Source organism: Elgaria multicarinata, chromosome 16 (genome assembly GCF_023053635.1).
Source record: "Elgaria multicarinata webbii isolate HBS135686 ecotype San Diego chromosome 16, rElgMul1.1.pri, whole genome shotgun sequence".
NCBI classification, from domain to species: domain Eukaryota; kingdom Metazoa; phylum Chordata; class Lepidosauria; order Squamata; family Anguidae; genus Elgaria; species Elgaria multicarinata.
The window spans coordinates 14,917,650-14,941,644 of record NC_086186.1 but is presented as its reverse complement, the minus strand read 5'-3'; positions in this window follow the sequence as shown (position 1 = coordinate 14,941,644).

Genomic DNA, 23,995 nt, shown 5'->3' with positions numbered 1-23,995 from the left:
AATGTTCACAATAATGGCTTCTCCAGACGAGCGATTTGTAGCACACTCATGACTGGTCACTTATGGAAGTTTGCAGGTCGATTACATGACATCATCAACAGCCAGGATGTCTCCCGTGGTTTTCCCCAGTTGCCCCGTGTTTTAAAAATATAGAGAGACCCTAGTATCTACTCTATTATGGGATTTATTCCACCACTAGATGGTGTTGTTTTATTTAAAAGAATAGGCTGCAATAGCAATCCCTTTTCAATTCAAAATCACATGGTGGCTGTTGGTTGCTGTCTGAAGAACCCTGTTGTGAATGTGAAAAGACCTGAAATTTGGTAAGGATGCATTTTTTTCTTAATGTAGAGATGCTCTCTGTCTCTAAATAGACAAGACCTGTTGAATTTCTGCCTTTTGAGCATTAAAAACACAGGCTTGCCAAAAATTTAAATACAGTCCGGCCATCTTGCCTTGAACTAGGAGCCCTTGCATTATCCCTGGACTGATGGCAGTTATGTAGAAGCCAAACTTTTTAAAATAAATGAATTATCCCCCAGCTAAGAACAGTTTAACACTTCCATTAGCATGTTTTTGAGATAACCAATGGCTCTCATTGCTGATGGCATGCGGTTTTAAATGTAACCATACTGTGCCCACATTTCTTTCTGATCTGCACTTAAATTTTCATTTGCTTTTATACGTTGCTGATGGAGGGCTGCCAGTGTTTCCATCTTGGGGAAATGTTCACTGAATGTGGAGATTTCTGATTTCTTCTTGCTCACCCCCCCCCCCCCCCGGTTTCCTCTGAAAAGATACAGAGCCATCTTCCGAAGCAGGTGGCAAATTGGAAATGGAAAGCAAAGAGATTCTATTGGGATCGCACGTAGGAAAGCAATGTCATAAATAGGTCTTGTGTCAGCATTTGGTGTAATGTCTTGATATGTGTCATCATGAATTATATATAATTTCCAGATTTATCATATCTTCCACCGATAAGGGACATTGCTTCTCTGAGTGAGTTTCCTTCACGGCTTAAAAGATTTACTGGTGCATTGAAATTCCCTATGTTGGAGATGCAGATGAACTTTAGAAACTTGAGATAAGAACTATAAATCTGTAAAAATATATATATTAAAAAACAAACTAACAAAAACTAAGCAAAACCCCAACAAGTGGAGAGGGGAACTCTTTCTCAGGGTGTGCATTGGGTGAAAGTTTGATTGAGTCCAGCCTTTCTTAACCGGGAAGTTTCATAATTCCTGGCTAGCATGACCATTGGCTGGCTGGGAATTATGGATGATGGGTTCCAACACACAGGCTGTCGGGGAAGTTCGATCACCTTCTTTCAGCAAAGTGAAGACGTCACGTGCATCTCAGCCTGCTCCTGATGTTTGTTTATCATTATTGTTCAAAGCCGTAGGCCACCACAATTCGAAACAAACAGGGATAATAAAATGCAGTAAAAACCAACCGGTTTAAGAACAATGCACAAACAATCAATAAAACAACATGTTAAAATCACACCTCCCCTTCAGAGCAACAGCAATAAAAGAAAAAACACACCCCTTCCCCATAAATTAATGGGAGGTCACAGTATGATACTTGGTCCTTAATTTTCTGGCAGCCGGGGCAAATTCTGCAACTGCAAGCAAATTCTGCAACAGAATTCTGCAAATTCTGCCTGCAAGCAATGTACAAATTTGATCCAGAAAAGGTCTATGACCAAGAGCTGAGGTTACGATGGAGAAATTTATACCAATACAAAGGGCAGCATAGTAAATAGTGTTCAACATCCTCAGCTTCAGCAGACTCACAGATGTAGTATCGTTAATGAGTTGGGGTACTGGTGATGTAGCATCTCCACTATCTGGTGCTGACCAGATGTCTTGGACTGCAATTTCCATGATCCCTTATTACTGGCCATGCTGGCAGAGGCTGATGGGAGTGGAAGTACAACAGGGAAGGCGGTTGTAATTATTTCCAAGATTAAGTTTGTATTTGTGTTGTACCCCGCCTCGATCCAGAGGGAGAGGCGGGTAACAAATAAAATTATTATTATTATTATTATTATTATTATTATTATTATTATTTGTGCCTTACAGCATCTGGGCAGCAAAGTTGTCACCTTCATTGGTAGACTACAAAAGAAATTGCCTTGGATTGAGTCAGACCATTGGTCCATCTAGCTCAGTATTGTCTACACTGACTGGTAGCAGCCCCCCAGGGTTTCAGGCAAGAGTCTAATGGTGGCGTACTCAGAAGCAGACCACGTGCTTTTCATGCAGAAGGTCCCAGGTTCAATCAGCAGCAGCTCCCGGTGGGACAGGGAAAGGCTCCTGCCTAAAACCCTGTAGACCTGCTGCCAGTCAGTGTCGACAGTACTGGACTAGATGGACATTCTAGATGATCTGACTCAATGCAAACCAGCTTCCTAGTCTTTCCTAACTCTACTTGGAGATTCCAGGGCGTGAACCCGGGACTTCTTTTATATGTAAAGCCTGTGTTCTATGACTGAGTGACCACCCAGGTCCGACATGGCTACGGATTCCAGCTGAACATCAGGAAAAACTTCCTGACTGTTAGAGCAGTGTGACAATGGAATCAGTTACCTAGGGAGGTTGTGGGCTCTCCCACACTAGAGGCCTTCAAGAGGCAGCTGGGCAAGCATCTGTCAGGATGCTTTAGGGTGGATTCCTGCATTGAGCAGGGGGTTGGACTCGATGGCTTTGTAGGCCCCTTCCAACTCTGCTATTCTATGATTCTATGAGCCAATGTTGGGTAGCGGTGTCACCGTTGTGTTATATTTGGGCAGTGTGAGGTAGCTCTACCCTGCTCTCTTAACTAGAGCCTGGTCTCCAGACTCCCTCCTCCCTCTGTTCCCATAAACTAGGACAGCCTTCCCAAAACGAATGCCCTCCAGATGTTTGGACTACAATCCCCACCATACTATGGCCAATGACCATAATGGCTGGAGATCACGGAAGCTGTAGTCTAGCACATCTGGAAGGCACTGGATTTGTTTAAAAATAACAATGCAACCCTATTTTTCAGCGGAGGCTGGTGGCTCCGATCTCAGTGGGGCTGTGAATCCACTCTGGGTTTCAGTCATAAGCAGTCAGAACTCTAAAGGAACTATCTGGGATACCTCCTTTAGAGTACTGACAGGTTCTGACTGAAACCGGAATGGTTTTACTGCCCCACTGACATTGGAGCTACCCTCTCCTGCTGTTGTTTCACACTTAAGAAGAGGAGATTCAGAAGCTACAAACGAGAACTGCAACAAATTATTGTTCCAATCATTCAGCCATGCCCTCCTCTGGAAGACTCTGTTCCGTTCCTTCTTCCACCTGGCTTTTCATTTCCCCAAGTCCACCAGCGTCCATTCTGTGGACGTCCATCCTCCTTGGGCTGTTTTGGGACTTTCGCCCCTTAGGGTCGTTCCCCCCCCCCCCTATTTTTGAGTGTGCGTGTGGGGGTGTACATTTGCAATGTTGCTTTTGCGTGTGGCCTGTGCCCTTTTGGCTAACTAAGGATTCACACTCACCTCTGAACTTTGGATATATATTATTATTATTTATTTATATAGCACCATCAGTGTACATGGATAACGAGTGTCTTGGTGATTGTCAACCCTGTAGGTGGCAGCACCTCCCTATCGTATCCTGCAGTCTCAGAAGTGGATTTATTTCCTTTCTTTGCTTAAGAAATCAACAATTAGTGGTTCATCTTTCTTAGGTATTGCCTTCTGTTGGGTGAGCAGTATGTTGACGGAGATGTTTAATGTTCTCATGGCCGCTCTCACCTAGCTGGCTTTGTTCATTTTTAGAACAGATCTGTTTTCTGTGATTTGGTCTTTGCACTCTCTCTCTCTCTCTCTCTCTCTCTCTCTCTCTCTCTCTCTCTCCAGTTAATTAGTTTCTACCTTGTTATCCTCTCTGGCTTTTAAGATCTGCGTGAAGCTAGAATTCAGGGCTAGGATCCAAAGACCTACTTCAGCTTTGCTGGATAATAAGTGCACACGGAGTGCGATTGACGACTTTACTTGTTCCAATAGATGCCCCCCACCTTTCACCCTGCAGCAATCCTCATATGAACTTTGCATTAAAATTCATGCTCTGTGCAAGGTGGCTATCAATACTGATATGCAAATACAATCTAAAGGAAATTTCAAAAACCAAAATAAATCCACAACGAAAACAATGAAAAGCCGCAACAAAGAGCAAGATTAGACAAAGCAACAGAACAAATTAAAAACAGTAGCCCACTGCCACAACAAAACCAATAGCAGAGAAACCAGTTACGTGGACAGGCCATTGGGATGTATTGACTGAAGGTCAACAAACGTAAGAAGAGCCCTGGTGGATCAGACCAAGGGACCATCTAGTCCAGCACTCCGTTCACACAGTGGCCAACCAGCTGTCGACCAGGGACCCACAAGCAGGACTTGGTGCAACAGCACCTTCCCACCTATATTCCCCAGCAACTGGTTCATATAAGCTTACTACAGGGGGCTAAGTAGGTCTCCTTGGAAGGCGAGTTCCAAAGCTTAGGTGCAGCCACTAAGAAGGCCCCATCTAGGGTTGCCATATTCTGAATCCACAAAACCGGGACAATTTTTTTGGGGGGTGGGGCTAGGATTTTTTTTAAAAAAACTGAACAATATATAAAGGTCTAGGGAAAGCCCAATTTTTGCAAAGCCCAATTTTTCAATTAAAACATCAACAACTGTAAAACCAGACATCTTAAATTCCCTGCAACTTACTTCCAAGTAACAGATTTGAGGCTTGCAACCCAAATCCAAAGAGGTGGATTTTTGAAGGGCGATTTTTTTTAGTGACTTTCCTTTCCTTTCTCCCCTTTCCCGTTTCCTCTCCCTCACCCCTTCGTCCCCCACTCGCTCCCTCCCTCCTGTCCCCCACAAAACTCTCTTCCCAAACAAATAACCCAGCAGCTCCGCCCCACACTTACCCTAAAGGTCTGGCCACAACCAGGTAACCTGAGGAGAGCGTATGCGCCTTTCCTTGCTGCTGTTCCTCTTCTACGCATCCGCAGGCGCAATAAGGTGAGTCACGGTGAGTGACTCAGATGAGCCTGTGAAGGAGTGGTGATGCTCTGGAAAAGGCTCCAGATTGATGCATCTTTTCCTCCGCAGCTGCCGCTCCACTGAGCAGGCTCAAGGCACCATTTTGGAGGTCAGAATTTCTCCGGACCGCTGGACCAGGAATCCGGGATTCTTGCCCAGCCGGTTGGGACATTTCAGAATCTCCTGGAAATCGGGACATCCCCAGTTTTCCAGGACGTATGGCAACCCTAGCTGCATCTCATGTCCCCTCCCCTTCCCTGATGCCTCAGCTAGAAGGGTGAAAACCCCTGTCTAGCTGAAACGCAGAGCTGGAAGACCACGGAGGTGATGATTGTCTCCACCACTCCTGCCGCTCTGCATTGGATGGCCGTAAGAGTCTGCACTGGATGAGTCTGGAGACTTACAGCCATCCCCATGGGATTGCATCCTTAAAGATAAAGAGCCATAAGACGGGACACTGCTGGTGTCCATCCAAAGTTAGCATTTGGGCAACAGATTCAGCACCTGTTCACAGTCTTTCCCATTCTGGTGAGATGCCTCATATTTCTATTTAAACGATAGTCATTATTTCTAAATTTGCATCTATACCTATAAATCAGCACATGCAAATTTTATGCAGATCTGCATCTTCTTCTTTTTTGGGGGGGGCAATGGGTAAGTGCCATCCCCCTCCTCGTATTGTCTACGCTGTCAGCGGCTCACTAAAGTTAAAGCCAGGGGTCATTCCCAGACCTATCTGCAGATGCCAGGAATCGAACCTGGGACCTTTCGCATGCAAAGCACGTGCTCTACCACTGAGCTACAGCCCGTCCCTGGATCATGCCCAATATTGGCACCCAGATGTATGTTGGCTGGAGGGAACTGTGAATTGAGACGATTTAATATTATTATTTATTGTTCCTGTAATAATCCCACACACAATCAAATGGGAAAAGGGAAACACCCTGTGTGCTTTATTCTTTTATTCTTCCATTCCAATCCCCCTCCCTCTCCAATTTTTTTTATTATAAAAAAATCAGGTCTGTTGGCTTCAATTTCACCTGCCTCTTGGCGTTTTTGCTATAGCTGCTGTGAGCAAAGCCAAGAAGCAGCTTACAAACGGGACCAAATAATGAATGAATAAGATCTTGGCTTGGATGGGGTGGGTGGGTGGGGGAATCCAATTTGCCAAGCAACAGTTGATTCCCAGATAAAACTGGCATACTTAAATAGAAAAGAAAAAGAAAGTTTCCAGTTAGACTTTAAAAAGAAAAAAAGATGACCGTTGTCAACTGAGCAGATATCACTTCAAGCTTGGCGATCCTTCAGGCAGATGTCTAAAATAAGATCTCTTTCTTCCTCTGATAGTTAAGACCACGTGGGGTAAAGGGGGAACATAAAGAAGATGTAGGACTCTTTTCTCCTTAATGCTCACTTAGCATCATACAGCTGCTAGACTGTGTTAAAGCCGCCATGCCACCTAGGCAGTAAATAGGGAGAGGCCCTTGCTTTCTGTCCTTACTGACTTCTGGTCAGCGCTATTCTCATGTCTAAGGGCATTGATTTCTGTTCTCCATCCTTCATTTTGGGGGGGAATAATTCCCCTGGCCACTCAAAAGGTCAAGCCTGACCACTCCAGCCTTCCCGAGGGATTTGTCCTGCCATGTGCAATTGACATCAAAGCACGCACGCATGTAAACACACTCACTCACTTTTCCAGGAAATGCTGTGTGGACATTTTAAGCCTTTTTGAGATTTGCCCAGCCAATTTGGTGCAAAGTTTTTGCTAAGTATCCGTGTTGCTCAGTGGGCATCATCAATGGAAAGGAAGCTTAACACTGAAAGCCTATGCATGGCTGCTCAGATCTAAACCTTCTTGCATTCAGTGACAACTACTCTTGTGTGAGTCTACATGACGATTCACCCCTCTTTGACCTGGTCACATTTTGTTGCGTTACGTCCTGGAATTAACATGGAGACAATTGGCATGTTTACCATTTGATTCACACAACATGCTTAACACTCTGAAAGTGCAGAATATTTGTTATTGCGGCACAAAAGTTAATCAAACAAAAACAAGCTGGCATTCGTTGGTTGGATAAGTATTCACACCCACCCAAGTCAATACTTACTGGAAGCACCTTTGGCAGCAGTTTCAGATGTGAGTCTTTTGGGGTAAGTCTCTACCAGCTTTCCGCATCTGGATCCTGTGATAGTTGCCTATTCTTCTTGGGGAAAATTGCTCAAGCTCTGTCAGGTTGGATGGTGAACAACCATTGGGAACAGCAATTTCCAAATCTTGCCGCAGATTCTGAATCAGATTGAGGTCTGGGCTTTGACTGGGCCATTTTAAGACATTCAAGTTCCTGTTTTTTGGACCACTCCAGTGTCAAAGGGGTGTGTGTGAATACTTGTGCAAGGCACTGTATATAGAATTGTGGCCTTAGATCCAAAACAGACATTACTTTAAATGTGTGCCTAGCAACTATGTCTCCCTCGCCCCATTTTTACTCTAGAGTAGGAGCAAAGCCCCCAACCTGGATAGCCAGGGTGCTATAAACAAATAATAAACAGTTCACTTTTGCATTGCTACCTGTCCTCCAAGTTATGTCACAATCCCCACTTCTTGTTATATTCTTATCCTGCTCTTCCTCCAAGGGGGAGTATTTGAAAGAGAATGTATTAGAATGTAAACCTATGCGGCAGGGTTTTACTATTTTATTGTTTTACTCTGTACAGCACCATGTACACTGATGGTGCTATATAAATTATTATTATTATTATTATTAATAATAATAATAATAATAATAATAATAATAATATATTCCATTTTATCCTTGCAACTGCCCTGTGAGGTTGCTTAGATTGAAAGATACTTGTTGGCTTAGCCAGTGAATCTTAGCCAGTGAATCTTCATGGCTAAGAGCATTTCTACACTGGCCAAAAATCCCACAACTTTACCAGGGCTTCTGCTTCCGGATTCCTTGCGGGATTAGATCGGGCCCTTTCCATGTGTTTTTCCCCGTCTCAGCCCCCCCATCCCCAGCCGGGTCTATATGCTTCATTATAAGGCTACTAGATGATGGTGTTGCATTACTTGTGATAATCCGCCATGATGTCAGTGTACCATAGAGTTGAAGAGGTTCCTTGCGGGAGGAAGAAATAACACCAGACTTTTGCCGTCATGAAAAGCAGCATGATAAAGCTTGCAAAGAGCAGGAGATGCCCTGGAGGAGGAGGAGGAGGAGGAGGAGGAGGTCATATATAGGACCCACGACCTTCTGGAGTGACCAATCACGAGTTGTGTAGAAACATCCTAAGTGGGAACTTGTAGCAAGGTCTTGTCAAACAAACACAATACTCAGTACTGCAGCATAGCACAAGTTACTTCTGATGGTGGCCATGTGTCAGTCCTCTGTTTGAAGGTGTCCTCTATTTGGAGGACTCTCCAGTCCAAACCAGGTTTGAAGATGAAGAACCATAAGAAGTCATGAGTAAGGCATACTGGTCTACCGGCCACAGTATCCACACTGGCGATGTGGACATTGAAACGGTGGGCGTTTTTTCTAAATCCACACTTATGCCTATGAATTAGCATATGCAGTGTTTATGCAAACTGTTGTCACTTTTCCTTCTTTTTTTTTTTGCTCATGTTTTGTGCATAGTTGGCCACCGAAGGGAGAGTCGACGATACGGGGAAGGTATTGTGTAGGGTACTAATGAAATACTTTTGCCTCAAGGGATCATGGCTCCTAGAGGTAGTAACTGCAGCAGAAGCTCTCAGGGCTTGAAGAGGGGGGTGGGTGGGGATTGCTGACAGAGCACCTTGGTTCATTTCCCACATTTGATCTCTTGGTTTGTTTTCTTTTGCTATGAGGAAAAGTTGGAGAGAGAGAGAGAGAGAGAGAGAGAGAGAGAGAGAGATCACATAAAATGGGCAAAGCAGATTTGAAAAGGCATATGTTGGCCTGTTTACTCTGATGTTGATTTCACATGACAGGGCTCTGGGGCTAAGCACAGAACCCCGGAGGAGGCTTGTTTGTGTGAATACGGCCCCTATCCCATGCAGCTGAGGCCCACTGCAGATCAAATCCTAGCTAGCCCCCTTCCTCCAGCGTTTCATTTACATCAGCCAACAGGTCTCTTGTTTCAGGAAATGGCCTGGCCTCTTGAAGAGGTTGGGGCTGATCTCTGCGTGGCTGTGAGTGGAAAAGAAGCAAATCCCTCCTTAAATCTGATGCTGAAGACTCCCAAAGCTTTTTGCATGCATCCTGTTCATAGCGAGGGATATAGTTATGTTCATTAAGAGGCCATTAACGCTATAGTTTATTCCAGGTTAACTGCTCCTGGACTCACTCAAGCTTCTGATTTGTTGACACGCTCGAGGACTTGAAAATCAGAAGCTGAAGTGAGCTGAAAGATGGTTGTCAACACTCCCTGGAGGTTATTATCTCTTTGCTGTTATCCTACCTAGGTCTACTCCGTAGAATGACTCTATGAAAGACAATAATACTGGGGTATTATACATGGGTAGCCTTTAGTCTAATTTCATGCAGCCTTAATTTCATGCAGCCTGCAGAGCTATACAGGAAGCCAGATTCCAGCTGGACATCAGAAAAAACTTCCTGAGTGTTAGAGCAATATGACAATGGAACCAATAGGGAGGTGGTGGCCTCTCCCACACTAGAGGCATTTGAGATGCAGCTGGACAGCCATCTGTCAGGTACTGTATGCTTTAAGATGGATTCCTGCATTGAGCAGGGGGTTGGACTCGATGACCTTAGAGGCCCCTTCCAACTCTACTATTCTATGATCCTATGATAATCCTGCAACGCTGCAAACTCGGTTTGCCTCTGACTCTGCCCACTATCACTTCTAGCTCTGCCCACCATCAGCTTCTGCTTGGGAGGTATGAGAAATTACGTTCAGTTTGTTTTTGATCAGGATTCTCCCATGTTGCGCTTTCTGGGTTGAACACAGACTCAAATGCAATCTGCGGTTGAAGTCCGTCCATTTTCTGAGCTTGCGGTGTGATCCGTGGACCCAAAGATGCGTTTGTTTGAAAAATGAGCATGGAAGATGCACCGTTTTGATAAGTGCGCACAAATATGCTTTGGTGAAGGGGAGAAGAATGTGTACGTTTCTAAGATGCACACAGTTGAGGCCTAAATTTGGAAAAAATATGCATGGGTAAAGAGAAAAGCAAAGCTTGCATTCTGGGATGGACTCAGGTCAGAACGAACGTCAAGATGGAATTTGGAGAATTGTACATCCCCAGCTTCAGCCCCCGGTTGGCTTTCCTTGTGGGTCAATCACCAGCCATAGGGGAAAAAAAAAAACTTTTCCCAACTCTTCAATAAAAAGAGACACAGATTGGACATTAAAAATGTTAATGCTCAGAACCCACAAAGGAGCTTTTCAATCCTGTATGAGATTCTGAAGTAGACCTAAGAGTCAACAGAAATGGTTTCCCAATGGAAGCGCTGGAAATTGCATACTTCCCCTGTTGCATTAATGGTGGCTGTACAGGCCCCACTGATTCAGCAGGGGGGAATGTGCATTTTCGGCAGCGAGGGTGGTGGCTGCTGAGCACTCATTGGGCCCGTTCAGAAGACACCTTAAACCATGGCTTTAACCATGGTGGTTAAGCCAGAAAGCCAAGCTGTGCTCAGAAGACACTTTAAACTACGGGTGTGCATGGACTCCCCGCTCCGCCCCGCGGGCCGATCCGAAAATTTCGGATTGGCCTGCTCCGCCCATACTCTGCTCCTCTTCACCGCGGAGCTCCGGCTCCGAATCGGAGCTCCGCAGTGGAGGGGAGTGGCGCCAGGTAAGGCTGGGAGAGGAGGGCGGGGGGGTTTACCGGGCCCTGCCGCCGTTGCCGCCCGTGCGGCGACGGCGGCAGAGCCCGGTAAGGGACCAAGGGGGAGGGGGGCCTTACCTGCCTCCATCTGCGGTCCGTCGGCTTCTTCAATTGAGCCCGCGGTTCAACCAGGAAGTCTGGACCGCAAGTGCGGCCTAGACTTCCTGGTTGAACCGCGGGCTCAATTGAAGCCGACGGACCGCAGATGGAGGCAGGTAAGGGAGAGGAGGGCTTTTTTTTACCGGGCCCTGCCGCTGTCACCGCATGGGCGACAGTGGCAGCGGCAGGGCCCAGTAAACCCCACTTACCTTTCTGGCAGAGCTCCAGATCGAGGCGAAGGATCCGCCTTCACCTCGATCCTCTTCGCCATGCTCCGCCGGCCCCCCAATCCTCTTCGCCTCCGCCTTAAGGGCAGGCGAAGCCCCCCGCTCCGCTTCTAATTCGCCGGTCCGATTAGAAGCGGAGCACATCCCTACTTTAAACCACAGCTTTAACTATAGTGAATAAGGCCTTTTGCTATATTCACCATGGTTAAAGCCATGGCTTAAGGTGTCTTCTGAACTGGGCCACAGAGTCCTCTTGAGTGTGGGTCCATGCTCATACTGTGGGCACCCAACTGGGTCTGGGACGGTGTGCACAGGGGAGTCCATTGGACTTCCAGACTCAGTCGGGCACTTGTAAAATCCCTATCCCCAGAATCTTGTCAGAACCAGACTGGGTTGAAAGTGCTCCATTTTCGTTCTGGAGGGAAAGCTAGGGAGAAACCTGCCATCCCAGAGGTCCAAATTTAGCACATCCTACTGAGGTCATTATGCATAATCTCTGGCTGACTCTTTGGTCCTTCCAACACCTAAGGATTATCCAAGGGAAATGGAGGGATTGTCCCTGCCTGCTCCCGGGATCCCCTGTGTGTGATTTGCATGCACAGGGATGAACCCAGGAAAAAGGGCAGGTGTAGAAACGGCCTTAGTCTCTCTATGACGAGATCCCATTTTTCCTCCCTTCGAATCACCTCTTAAGAGTCGTAATGTGCTTCAGGCGCACGCCGAGGATGCCTCTGATCAGGAATGCACTTAGTTGCATTTTAATCAGGACGGCTTCCTACCCCCTGCCCCCTTCCCAATCAAAACTTAATTGAAAAAGTCATGGAGTCAGTTTTACCTCTGGCTGGCATATTTTAAACCTTTTAACATTCTAATCATGGTCTTGATGAGGCTCCGGTAAGGAAGACGTCCTCATTGTCTTTCTTTTAATTATTAAGTTCAGAAAGGGATAGAAGGCGGAGCTAAGAGCCATTGAACTGCAGGGATCTTTCCCCCCCTCCCCGAAAGAAACCTTGTTGCACGGGGCAAGAGAAATCTTTAGTCCTCTTTGCATTGTAAGACCTTTATTGCACCCCCAAAACTCACTTTTTCAAATTTCACTACCTACATTGCCCTAGAAACTGCTTATACGCAATATTACCACCTCGGGATTTCCCTGGCTGGGTTATAACTGTCTCCATCTTCTTTCCTTCTCCTTCCTAGTCCTGGATGTAGTGCTAGATTGGATGTGGGCTAACAAACTGGGGTTCAGTCCAGAAAAGGCAAAGGTCAGTAGATGAGCTAACTCAGAATTGGGACTACAGCCTGGACTCCCTCTGAAGGGTCCGGTGCAGACTTTGGGGATGTTTCTGGGTGGTCAGGTAGCCACTGTGGCTAGGAGGGCTTTTGCCCAGCTTTGGCTGGTGCGCCACCTGCCTTGCTTCCTATGGAAGGCAGATCTGGCCACAGTGACACATGCCTTTATCACCTTCTGACTAGATTATAGAATCATAGAATAGTAGAGTTGGAATAGTAGAGTTGCCTCATATTGAGGCAGTAGCTAAATCTTGTCGTTTTTTCCTGTATAATATTGCCAGGATTCGATCATTTTTGTCTGTCTCTTCTGCCAAGACGCTTGTTCATCCACTGGTTATTTCTCGGTTGGACTACTGCAACCTTCTTCTCTCTGGCCTTCCTTCTTCTCACATCAGTCCGTTGGTTTCTGTTCACCACTCTGCCGCAAAGATCATCTTCTTGGCTCGCTGCTCTGACCATGTTACTCCGCTTCTGAAATCTCTTCATTGGCTTCCAATTCACTTCAGAATCCAATATAAACTTCTCCTGTTAACCTTCAAAGCTTTTCACGGTCTAGCTCCTTCATATCTCTCCTCTCTCATCTCACACTATTGCCCCGCTCGTGCTCTTCGCTCCTCTGATGCCATGTTTCTCGCCTGCCCAAGGGCCTCTACTTCCCTTGCTCGGCTTCGTCCATTTTCTTCTGCTGCCCCTTACGCCTGGAACGCTCTTCCAGAACATTTGCGAACTACAAGTTCAATCGCAGCTTTTAAAGCTCAACTAAAAACTTTTCTTTTTCCTAAAGCTTTTAAAACTTGATTTTGTTCTGACTTTATACTGTTAGTTTTACCCTACCCTGTGCCTGTTTGCATTCTCTTCCCCTCCTTATTGTTTTACTATGATTTTATTAGATTGTAAGCCTATGCGGCAGGGTCTTGCTATTTACTGTTTTACTCTGTACAGCACCATGTACATTGATGGTGCTATATAAATAAATAAATAATAATAATAATAAGGGGCCTATAAGGCCATCAAGTCCAACCCCCTGCTTGAGGCAGGAATCATTACTTGGTTGGTGTGGCCACGCACCCTGATATCATTTAGTTCAGCCTTCCTCAACCTGGGGCGCTCCAGATGTGTTGGACTGCATCTCCCAGAATGCCCCAGCCAGGCTGGGGCATTCTGGGAGTTGTAGTCCAACACATCTGGAGCGCCCCAGGTTGAGGAAGGCTGATTTAGTTCCTAGCTGAAGTGCTGTGGTCTGTGACCCGGCTACACCTGCCTTGCCCTTTCCAACATTGGTGAGGAGGCAGGCTAGGCGAAGCCATCCTGACCGAGGTGCTGAGTGGAGCAGCATTTCCAAGAGGCGACAGAACTGGTGGCAGGCCTCGGGAGGGATGGGATGCCACTGCAGACCCCTTTGCGTTTCCTGAAGCACGGATCCTGGTAAAGTGCTGCACTAAACTAAGGTTCAGCAGACTTGATTTTATTTTCCGGCTGTGGCTCCTCTCTTTGGCAGTCGGAGTAATAAACGGGAAAATCACTGAAACGTCAAAGAGCTTCTTGTATTATGAGCTTCATTACTAATTATGTTTAATGCATTTCCAGATACAGTGGAGAGGCGCCGTGTTCTATCATGGGCATTTCTATTGATCAGCTGTCATTTTGGCTGCAGCGGAATTCTAGTTGCTTGTTAATGGATTAGGGACACTTGCTTTCCTCCTTTACTTACAGGTGGATTAACCCCCCCCCCCCACTCACACACACACAAGTAAACAGCCCTAGAGAAGAGCTTCCGTATTTACCCATAGCAAAACTAGCTAATGGCAAGTAGATCTTTTGCTCTATAATTTACAGTAGACATACAGTAACCAACCCATGGTGGGGAAAACCAGGTGACCTGTGTGCCTACTCTGTTTTCCCCGGGTGCTAAGTGTTGATGGGCATCTTCAAGGCTCCTGTACTCTCTTTTTATGCCTCTTTATCTTTAAACTGGACTTGGACTGAACAGCTCTTCAAATAGAGGACCGTCCTTTGTAAAGTAGGATACCTGGCCAACCTAGTCTTAACTGTGGTGCTTTCTTTGTAAACGAAGGGTTGAGATATTTACAAGTCAAAGTGATGCTTGCATCAAAAAAGGGTCTACTGGTGTTCAAGAACCCATTCCTAAGGCACTCGGACTGGTTCTAGAGTTAGCTATTCAGCCTTGGAGACGAAATAGTTAACTAAGTGTGGTTTAGCGCCAGCCTGTTCCCTTGCTACCACTGCCCTGATCCACCTGCGAGATTGGGAGATGATCCTATCCGTCACTGGCCTGCTGAACAGGGAGGAGAATGGCGTTGCAGTGGTACATTCCCATACTGGGCTGTTCTTGTTGGGATAGGCACAGAAAGACTGCTTTGGAGAGGTGCTGGATTGGTGCGTAGCTCCCCTGTTCATTGAATTAGTGAAATATAGATGACAGTTCAGTACTTGTAGGCCCTAGAGTGCCCACCCAAACAATCCTTTTGGGCAGGAGGAAGCATCAAGGACTTTTTGTTACAGCTGAGACTTGCTTGGGCAACATGGTCCTCCTGAATGCTGATGGGTTTGGTCCTGCCTCCTGGCTCTCTCCTCAGCCATGCCTCCTGGTTTGTTCTTGAGTCTTGACTCCTGGCTTGCTCCTCAGCCCTGCCTCTGGTTTGGCCTTTGGTGCTAACTCCTGGCTTCCTGTCATGGATGAACCTTGCTCAAGTAAGATGGTACTCCAGAATTCAGACATGTACAGCCCTGACTTGGCCTTTGGTGCCTGGCTCCTGCCTTGCTCCTCAACCCTACCTCCTGGTGTGTCCTTCAGTCCTGTTTTGTCCTTCATTCCCAATTTCTGGCTTGTCCCATAGCTTCGGGTTCCCGGTTCTAGGCTCAGCTGAGGCTGTTGCCTCTGGCCCCGCCCTGACATGGCCCCCTTTTCTTGCTTTCTTACCCAGTAAAACTGAAGAATAAGAAATGAAGACAAGACAACTTTTCAGAGAGAGGCATCCCAACGTTGGGCGGACTGAAGAGAACAACACTCTATGGCTTTGGAGAGTTTTCCTGTTTGCTAATCGGTTTATGAATCATCACAGCGATATCCCAAAAATAATCACTGAGTCGCAGAACTAAAAGAAAAAAAAAAGGTGATACCACTAATTACAATTCTGGGTAACAATAGAACATCAGCTTGGATGTAAAATAAACACGAAAATAACTGTGGTTGCTAGGAGCTGCTGGGGCGAAAACCAGGATGCACAGCTGCCCTGTGTGGTGAGCCAGTAGGGCAACACATCGGAGCATCTCCCAAGAAAGTAAAGTATTCCTGTATTAATTTATTTATTTCATTTATATCCTACCCTTTTTTTCCTCCAAGGAACCCAAGGCGGCGTACATAATCCTCCTGCTCTCCCTGCGAGGTGGGTTGGGCTGAGAGTCTGTGACTGGCCCAAAGTCACCCAGTGGGCTTCCATGGCAGAATAGGGACTAGAACTCAGATCTCCCGACTCCCAGTCCAACACCTTAGCCACTACACCACCCTGGCTCTCAGTGTATTACAGAGGGATTCCACCAACCCAGGTTGGCCACTGGCTCTTTTCATCAGGAAGGCCTATAAAGAATTTCTGTTTAGGCTGGGGCTTTGCCTGAGAACTGATAGTCTTTTCTGATCCTGGCTCTTGACTTGTTCTGATCTCTCAGCTGGGGATGTTGGAGAAATCCATATGTGGGCGGTGTTGGAGTGCGACGCTTTCCCCTAGGTTCAGCTCCTGGACCTCATTCTGGTTTCTTCTGCAATGCTCAATTTGGTCTGCAGTGAGGTGTGCCAGCTTGTGGATTTTCTGGGCATTTTGCCCATTCCCTCCCCTGCAATTTGTGCAAATTCGGCCATCATTTGTACAAATGGCTGAGCAATTTGCGTTAACTGCGGAACCTGCGGGGGTGGGGGGGAAATGCACAAAAAAGTTTCCAGAGTTCAGGGAAAAGCTCATAGCTGAGTTCGCAAATGCAAATCAAGTCATCCACGCCATGGAACTCTGGCAAGCCAAAGAACAACCAACTCAGATTCGCCAGTGACAGACATCCCTAGTCTCAGCTCTGCATCCTAGTTTAGTTGCTCCTGGTTTCAGGCTCTTGGCTACCACTCAACAGTGGCCTATGGATCAATACTAATACTGCTGTCCTCTGTGGAAATAGAATGCATGCAGAAGTTACCATACCTGCTAATGAGCTTTTTGCTTCTATGGCATGGGCATTTTTTTTATTTTTTTATTTTTTGGAGAAGAGATGCTCTGCAATTTATTTGTGGGGCAAGCAAGGTTGCATCCTAAAGTGTATTTATGAAGATCTAACTCATACTCCATCAGATCATTCACCAATCTAGTCTAGTAATAATGTACTCTGACTTGCACTAGCTGTCCAGTGCTCCCTGCATTACCGCACAAGTTTGACTTTGATCTGTGTTACAAATACAATCTTATACTGCTTTTCAGCTAAACATTCAAAGAGTGATCTATTAAAAATACTATAAATTAATAGTTAATACTATAAATAATTAATACTATAAATTAATAGATTTATAATTCAAACACTCCAATATCAAACCATCAAAATAAATAATACGCTCTCTAATAAAGCCAACAGGATCAGTCTCCCAAAGGTGTGAAGTATAACCTCTTTTACCTGTCTGCCTAACGATATCAATCAGGGAGCCAAATGGACAGCCTTTGGAAGGGCATTCCAGAGCTCTGGGGTCACCACTGAAAAGGCCCTGCTTCTGGTGGATGGCAATATTATGATACTTGGAATCAGGGCCTCATCAACTGATCTCAAATTTTGGGTAGGCCTCTGTGGAGATGTTCTGCTCATTAACAGAGACACAGCTGCTCAGTTTCATTGACTTTCTGTTATATTGCCATGCTTCCTATCTCCTGAAAGCTGTAAAGTTCAGTGGGTAGGGCTTGTAGCTCAGGTTTGCAGGCTAAGGACCTGGTTCAGTCCTTGGCATATCTAGTTAAAAGAGTCAGGTAGCAGGTGATTCAAGGATCTCTGCCTCCCAGAATAGACCATAGTGGGCTGGATGGAAAATTAGTTTGACCTGATATAAGGGCAGCTTCCCATATTCTTATGTCCAGTGCACCAGAAGATATGCAGAGACCAGCATAAGTACAACTAAACCTCACATCCGAAACATTAAATCAGCATTTCTCCAATTTTACTGTCATTGCATTTGAGTTTTGTTGTTGTTGATGTGCAAAACATAATTTGTAATCTGATGTCTGTCACTTACAGAAATCAACATTCAGTTAGCTCTTGCAAAGATTTCCTTAAATAGCATCAATCTGATCTCTGCAAACAAACGGAAAGTATAATAAGACATGTGTTACAGAGTCGACCGCTCCAAGCCCACAAGGACATAAACCGGTGGCAGAAGGAATACCCTGAAATCTTCTTTATAGCAACAGAGAGAGTAAAACTTTGGACCCAGCTAACATTAAAGCACATCCACGTTTAGGAAGATTGAACGCTTCTAAGTGTTTTGCCACTTTAATCTCCTAATTGGGATTCATACCCACAAATAATGGGGAGGAGGATGTATTTGCTGGAGATCACCTCTTTTGGAGGCTGAAATCCCCACTTTTCTTTGATAGTAAATGTTTCACTGGATTAGCCCCGGTCATTACCAAACCTCAGGGGAAGGGATCTGTGCGTATATTTTGTTCCAAAGCAGTTTCTCCCCTGCAGAAACTTCAGAATCCTTCTGTAGTTGACCCCAAATCCTTGCAGTTTCAGAACAGTCTAACCCATCCTTCCCCATCCCACTGCCTTCTCGATGGGGTGGAGTACAACTATCCACAAACACCAGGTTCTGGGGCTGATGGGAGTTGTAATCCAAGACCTCCATAGGGCCTGGTCGAAACAAATCCAAAATGTCAGGGTAGTGAGCCAGGCCTAAGATCTCACTGGTGGGAACCCAACCTCCGAATAAAGAGCTGAAGCCACAATGCATTGGGGAAAACCAAGAGCAGAGAGTGACTGCATTGTCCTGCCTTCTGCAGGTATTAAGCGTACGGGCTTACCAGCAGCTGTGGACAAGGGGTGTATCTTGGCCAGCAGTAACTATTTTCAGTCCGGCTGTCATGTCCAGGAGGCACATGAACCTCCTATGTTACACTGTTTTACATTTTCATAAGCTACCTTGGAGGCTGCTTTCAAACCAAATTCTGTGGGGCATCCAGTAAATCAAAGGTCTCTAAGCTTTTTTGGACCAGTGGGCACCTCCGGAGTTTTGGGGGTGCATCACGGTCATGCCCACAAAAGGAAGGCTTGCCCTTTCTTAAAATGGCTGCCATGGTGACCGTGGCCTGTCACACATCCACTTATTTCCCAGAAGGTCAGCTGGTGAGACCCAAAGAAAAACAGCTTGGCCAGGAACGTCAGTGCGAGGCAGAGATGGGGGGTCTGATCTGAGCTCAAAAACACAAAACCAGTCTTTTGAAGCGAAATAAAGATGGAGAGCATCTCTTCACCCAGCAGTATGCCAGCCTGCCAGTTAATTATTTTTAAATGACACCAATAAAATAAAATAAAATAAAATCAAAAGAAATAAAATAAAACCCAGGAAGGACAGGGAGCCTAGAAAGTGCCAAGAGACATGCCTGCAGGTGTATTGGTGCCCATGGGCACCATGTTGGATACCTCAGAGATAAATACATTGCTGGATATCATTGTAAACAGAGATAACCTTTGCAGGGTGGTAATTCTACAGGTATTCCCTGTGTGTGTGTGTGTTTGCTTATTGGTTTATTAAGGAGCTGTTTCTTGTCTCAGGCTATGCCTGTGCTTGAGGTTACATGCCATTGATTTTGATGGGAAGGAATTGATGTGAGCCCCCTGACGTCTTTCTTCTTCCTTCCGTGCTGCCAATTTCCCCCCTTCCTCTGAAAACAGCACTCAAGGAATTATATTTTCTTGCTTCTCATCTAGAGGGAGGTATTAACATTCAACTGCATGTCACAAGATTGGCAGAAAATCTTCATGAGCTCCGATTCTTTCCAGGATGCACACCGCAAGAGGAATGGTGCCTACTGGTAATCACGAAAACAGAAGAGCTGCTGCATGAGCTGGCGGGTAATGATCCTGCATTCACCTAATTATCATTTCCAGGCGATCCCCGGGCCTATTTGCATTGTAGTGCACACAATATATGGGGCACTTGATTGAGTAATGATTTGCACGGCGCTGTTGCTACAGTATGTGATAGCGGCAATTTAGAAGCTGATTGGTGCAATTTGTTTGTTGTTCCGAATTGATCCAAATATTTGTACGCAGTCTCTTTCTCTCCCCCTCCCCCGCCCACTTGATGGTTCTAAGAACACGATTTCATATTGGAGGGATGGCATATTTAATCGCTGGCATTTGAAGACCGTGCAAGGAAGCCTGCATGTGATTGTAGATTTAGCAGAAGAGGTTCTTCTCACTGAAGATAGAACTAGACATCCAGATGGGGCTGCAGTTCTGTTTAAGGCTCGTGCTGAAGCAACATTTGGAGCCATTCTACATGAGGCATTTCGTGATTTGTCCCTCATGGTGGTTTGTGGGTGCTTTACATGACGTGGCCATCCTCCAGGGCCTCTCCTGTACTTTGCAATCATTTTAGCGGTTCCCCCCCACCCCAAATGAGAAAAGCCTGGTATATTCCTGAATGGCGGCATGTTACCCCTAGTGTAATTGAGCAATTTTGCTATACCACAATGTCACCTAGTGGTTGTGTAATGGAACATACAGAAAGCCATAAAAAACCCACCCATATGTAAATGAGCCGATCTTAATCCCACAAAGAATCTGAAAGCAGATGCCTCCGTAAAGGAGCGGGTTAAAAGCCCTTGAGCTTGGCTCTTACCCATTCTGAAACCTATATTTCCACATGGAGCTGTCCAGGATTCTGAACCAGCCTTCTCCAATCTGCTGTCCATCTGATGTGCTGGACTACAACCTCCAGCATTTGGGGGTAACTGGAGGCAACTGGACAGCTACCTGTCAGGGATGCTTTAAGGTGGATTCCTGCATTGAGAAGGGGGTTGGACTCGATGGCCTTATAGGCCCCTTCCAACCATACTATTCTATGATTCTAATGTGTACAGACTAGAATGCCCTCCTTAAGCTCCTTGTAGCTTTGAGCGGATGTCTCCAATGTTGTGCCTTCAGATGTGTCTCTTGGTGCTGCTGGCCTGCCTACCTCTCTTGCGTTTAATTTTATTACTAAAGATTTAAGTATGGGAAGCTGGCATGCTGAAAAGCAAAGCAGTGCCCTCCAGCACCATCTGTATTTGGGTCTGTATTTATGTTTTATACTTCTATACCGCCCAATAGCCTGAGATCTCGTTTGAGAGCTATTTTGGGTCTCAAACTCCATCTCTGCCTTCTACTTGGGTGTTTGGGTGAGTTGGTCCTTTTTATTATTATTATTTAGTCTTATCAGTTTGCCATCTGGGAAATGAATGAGTTGTGACCAGCCTTGCCCACCATGGCAGCCATTTTGTGAATAGGCAAGCCCCCTATTCCTCTGGCAGCCATTTTGTGAGAGCACTCATGACTAGGGTGACCATATGAAAAGGAGGACAGGGCTCCTGTATCTTTAAGAGTTGTATTGAAAAGGGAATTTCAGCAGTTGTCATTTGTATATATGAAGAGCCTGGTGAAATTCCCTCTTCATTACAACAGTTAAAGCTGCAGGTGCCCTGCCCTTTTTTAAATCTGGTCACTCTAGTATAGCTCCTGCAGCTTTAACTGTTGTGTTGAAGATGGAATTTCACCAGGTTCTTCAAATATACAAATGACACCTGCTGAAATTCCCTTTTCTATGCAACTGTTAAAGATACAGGAGCCTTGTCCTCCTTTTCATATGGTCACCCTACTCGTGATACTAAATTCCAAATGTGCCCACCAACCGAAAAAGGTTGGAGACCTCCGGCTTATAATATCCTGGAGGAGGGCATGGGTGTGGGCTGGTTGGCTGGAACCCTAAACATGAACACTTCTGCTAGGAGGCCGGGATATACTGCAACATTTTGTTGCAGGGCCCACATGTTGTAGTAGCAATTAATAATAATAACTCATGGTAGAAAATAACAGTCCTGGAAAGCTGCAATAGAATTTTGCATTGCAGTTTGCAATGAATGGAAGGAAAATATCTCTCCTATGAAGTATGAAAACAATTTCTGGCCTTTCCCCCTCCCTTCCCCTCCCAAAATAGTTTGAGCAACATGGCATGTCTGTTTATGTCACACCAGTGTTTGCATTGGCTCTCATTTGGGGTGCATGACTCATTTGCTCTTTTCTCCCGTGTAGAAAGGCTGTCCCAATTTTAGCACACCAAAACACCATCATATCCAGATACATTAAATTACATACCCACCCGGCAAACTACATGTTTTGGAAATGGGTTGTCAATTGTCCAAGAAGATTTAACTTTATGGTTTGGAAACCAATTTCACAATTCCGTTTGGAAGCGGGTCTGATATACCACATAGCAAAATAGCAGTGCTGTGAAATTCTACCCCCTGCTGCCCCCATCTCTCTCAGGATAGCTTGATTTGTATTAAAGCACCAGAATGTCATGATTTTCATAAATTATTGCACAGCGGACCAATAGGAATTACATAAGAGCTGCAAGCATAATACCCTGCCCTCTGTGGAAAATCTAGAAGGGCTTCCGTTGCAACTAGTTTGGAAGTCCTGCTATTGTGACTTCTGTCTCGTGGAATATGTTAGCTCCTGAGTAACATTTTTCACTCTGTCAATTGAAAATGCTGTCTTGCTCTCTCTCCTCCAGCACTGCCCCCTCCTTAAAAGGAAAAGCAATCTAGACTCCCCTTTTCTGAGATGGAAATCAGGGCAAGTTTGTCTTGTCAAAAAGTGTTATCCCTCCCTGTGTGTATGCTTCTTTTTCTTCTCCTTCTCCTTCTCCTTCTTGCAACCCCAAGCAAAGCAGCAGCTAGAATGAAAGGCTGGGACCAACACAGTAATTTACTAATCAGGAGGAAAATGGGCTGTTACTGCAACACACCCCATGTTTACTGCAAAGTGGATTGAAAGCACCATTTTAAGGAACAGCTTGACAAGAGCAGATGCACAGAATGGCCAAAATTGTAAATGTAACATTTGCATATATGCAAGAAAGCACCCTGCAGTAGGCTTTACTGATTAAGGTCTTCGGAGGGCAGAGAAGATAGCAATAAATGAGCCACCGAAATAAGTCAACCGCCGGTAAGCCCAAGTCTGAAAAGCAACACGAAGATCCTAATCAGATAGATTTCCCATTGTAGCCTCCCTTTTTTACGACTTTGCAAGAAGGACTTTGAGAACAGGTTACATAATTTTAGAAAATGTTTATCGAAAAATCAGGGAAGCTGCCTGGACTAGCAGTGGATCTTACTTCAATGCTGTTGACAAGACATTGTATTCCATCGCACCTGAGGTCAGGAGGTTACTTTAGAGGGCCTAGGATCAAGTGGCACACACAGCTGTGTCTTCCATCAGATGTGAATGCCCAGGGATTCCGGAAGAGGAGCCGGGGTGGGTGGGTCTGCTGCCCTTGCCTCTCAGCACCTGCTGCCAGAGACAGTCACCTCACTGTGCCTAATGGTAGGGCCAGCCCTGTGTAAAACTCAGGATAGAAATAAGAAAACCTTACCTGAAATGAAGCTGCAAAGACACCTGACTTCATATCTTCTAGCTGTCTTTATGCTGTTTCTCTTGTGGGTGATCCAGCTTGCAGGATAAATCAGTTCTGTATATTCTAGCTCTAGGAAGGCCCGGTTTCTTCCTGTTGTGGCATTTTGAGCTTTATCATAATGTTGCGTAAGGGAGTTGTAGGTATGGAGCACGCAGGCGTGGTTGGCATGAAGTCACTGATGGGTTGGCGAGGCACGAATGTGCTTCCCCCCAAATTCCCCCCCCCAAGAGGCCAACTGGCAGAGGTCCTCTGCCTTTCCAGAGGAGCAAAATCATTAGATTTCAAATTTTATTGGGCCACCTTGTGAAAGTGCATTGCCGGTTGCTACTGAATAGACATGATCTTTTCGAGGCATTCATTGGTACTCAAGTGTGAAGATGAATAGCTTACAGTAAGGCACCAGTGTGCTTGACCAAAGGAATTGGGCAGGACGGCTTCAGGTGGATGGAAATGTTGTCGATATCCTGGCTGTTTCATAGCTCCTCCCTGATAATGTCTGGGAGGTGTACTGGATCTCCAGCCAGATCTGGTGATGTGGGGAACCAATAGGTTCCATGCTGACCTTATATTGGGGAACCATGCTGCCTCAGGTGTATCTGCCTGAGGAATAACCCATCACCATGGGTAGCTCCTTTGCAGGCTCATGAAGCCTAGCTGAAACTGCGCCATTTTGGAACATGCCTACCTACATCACCTGCTTCGAGCCCTTAATCCTACCGCCGCTGTTGCCTTTGCGACTTGCC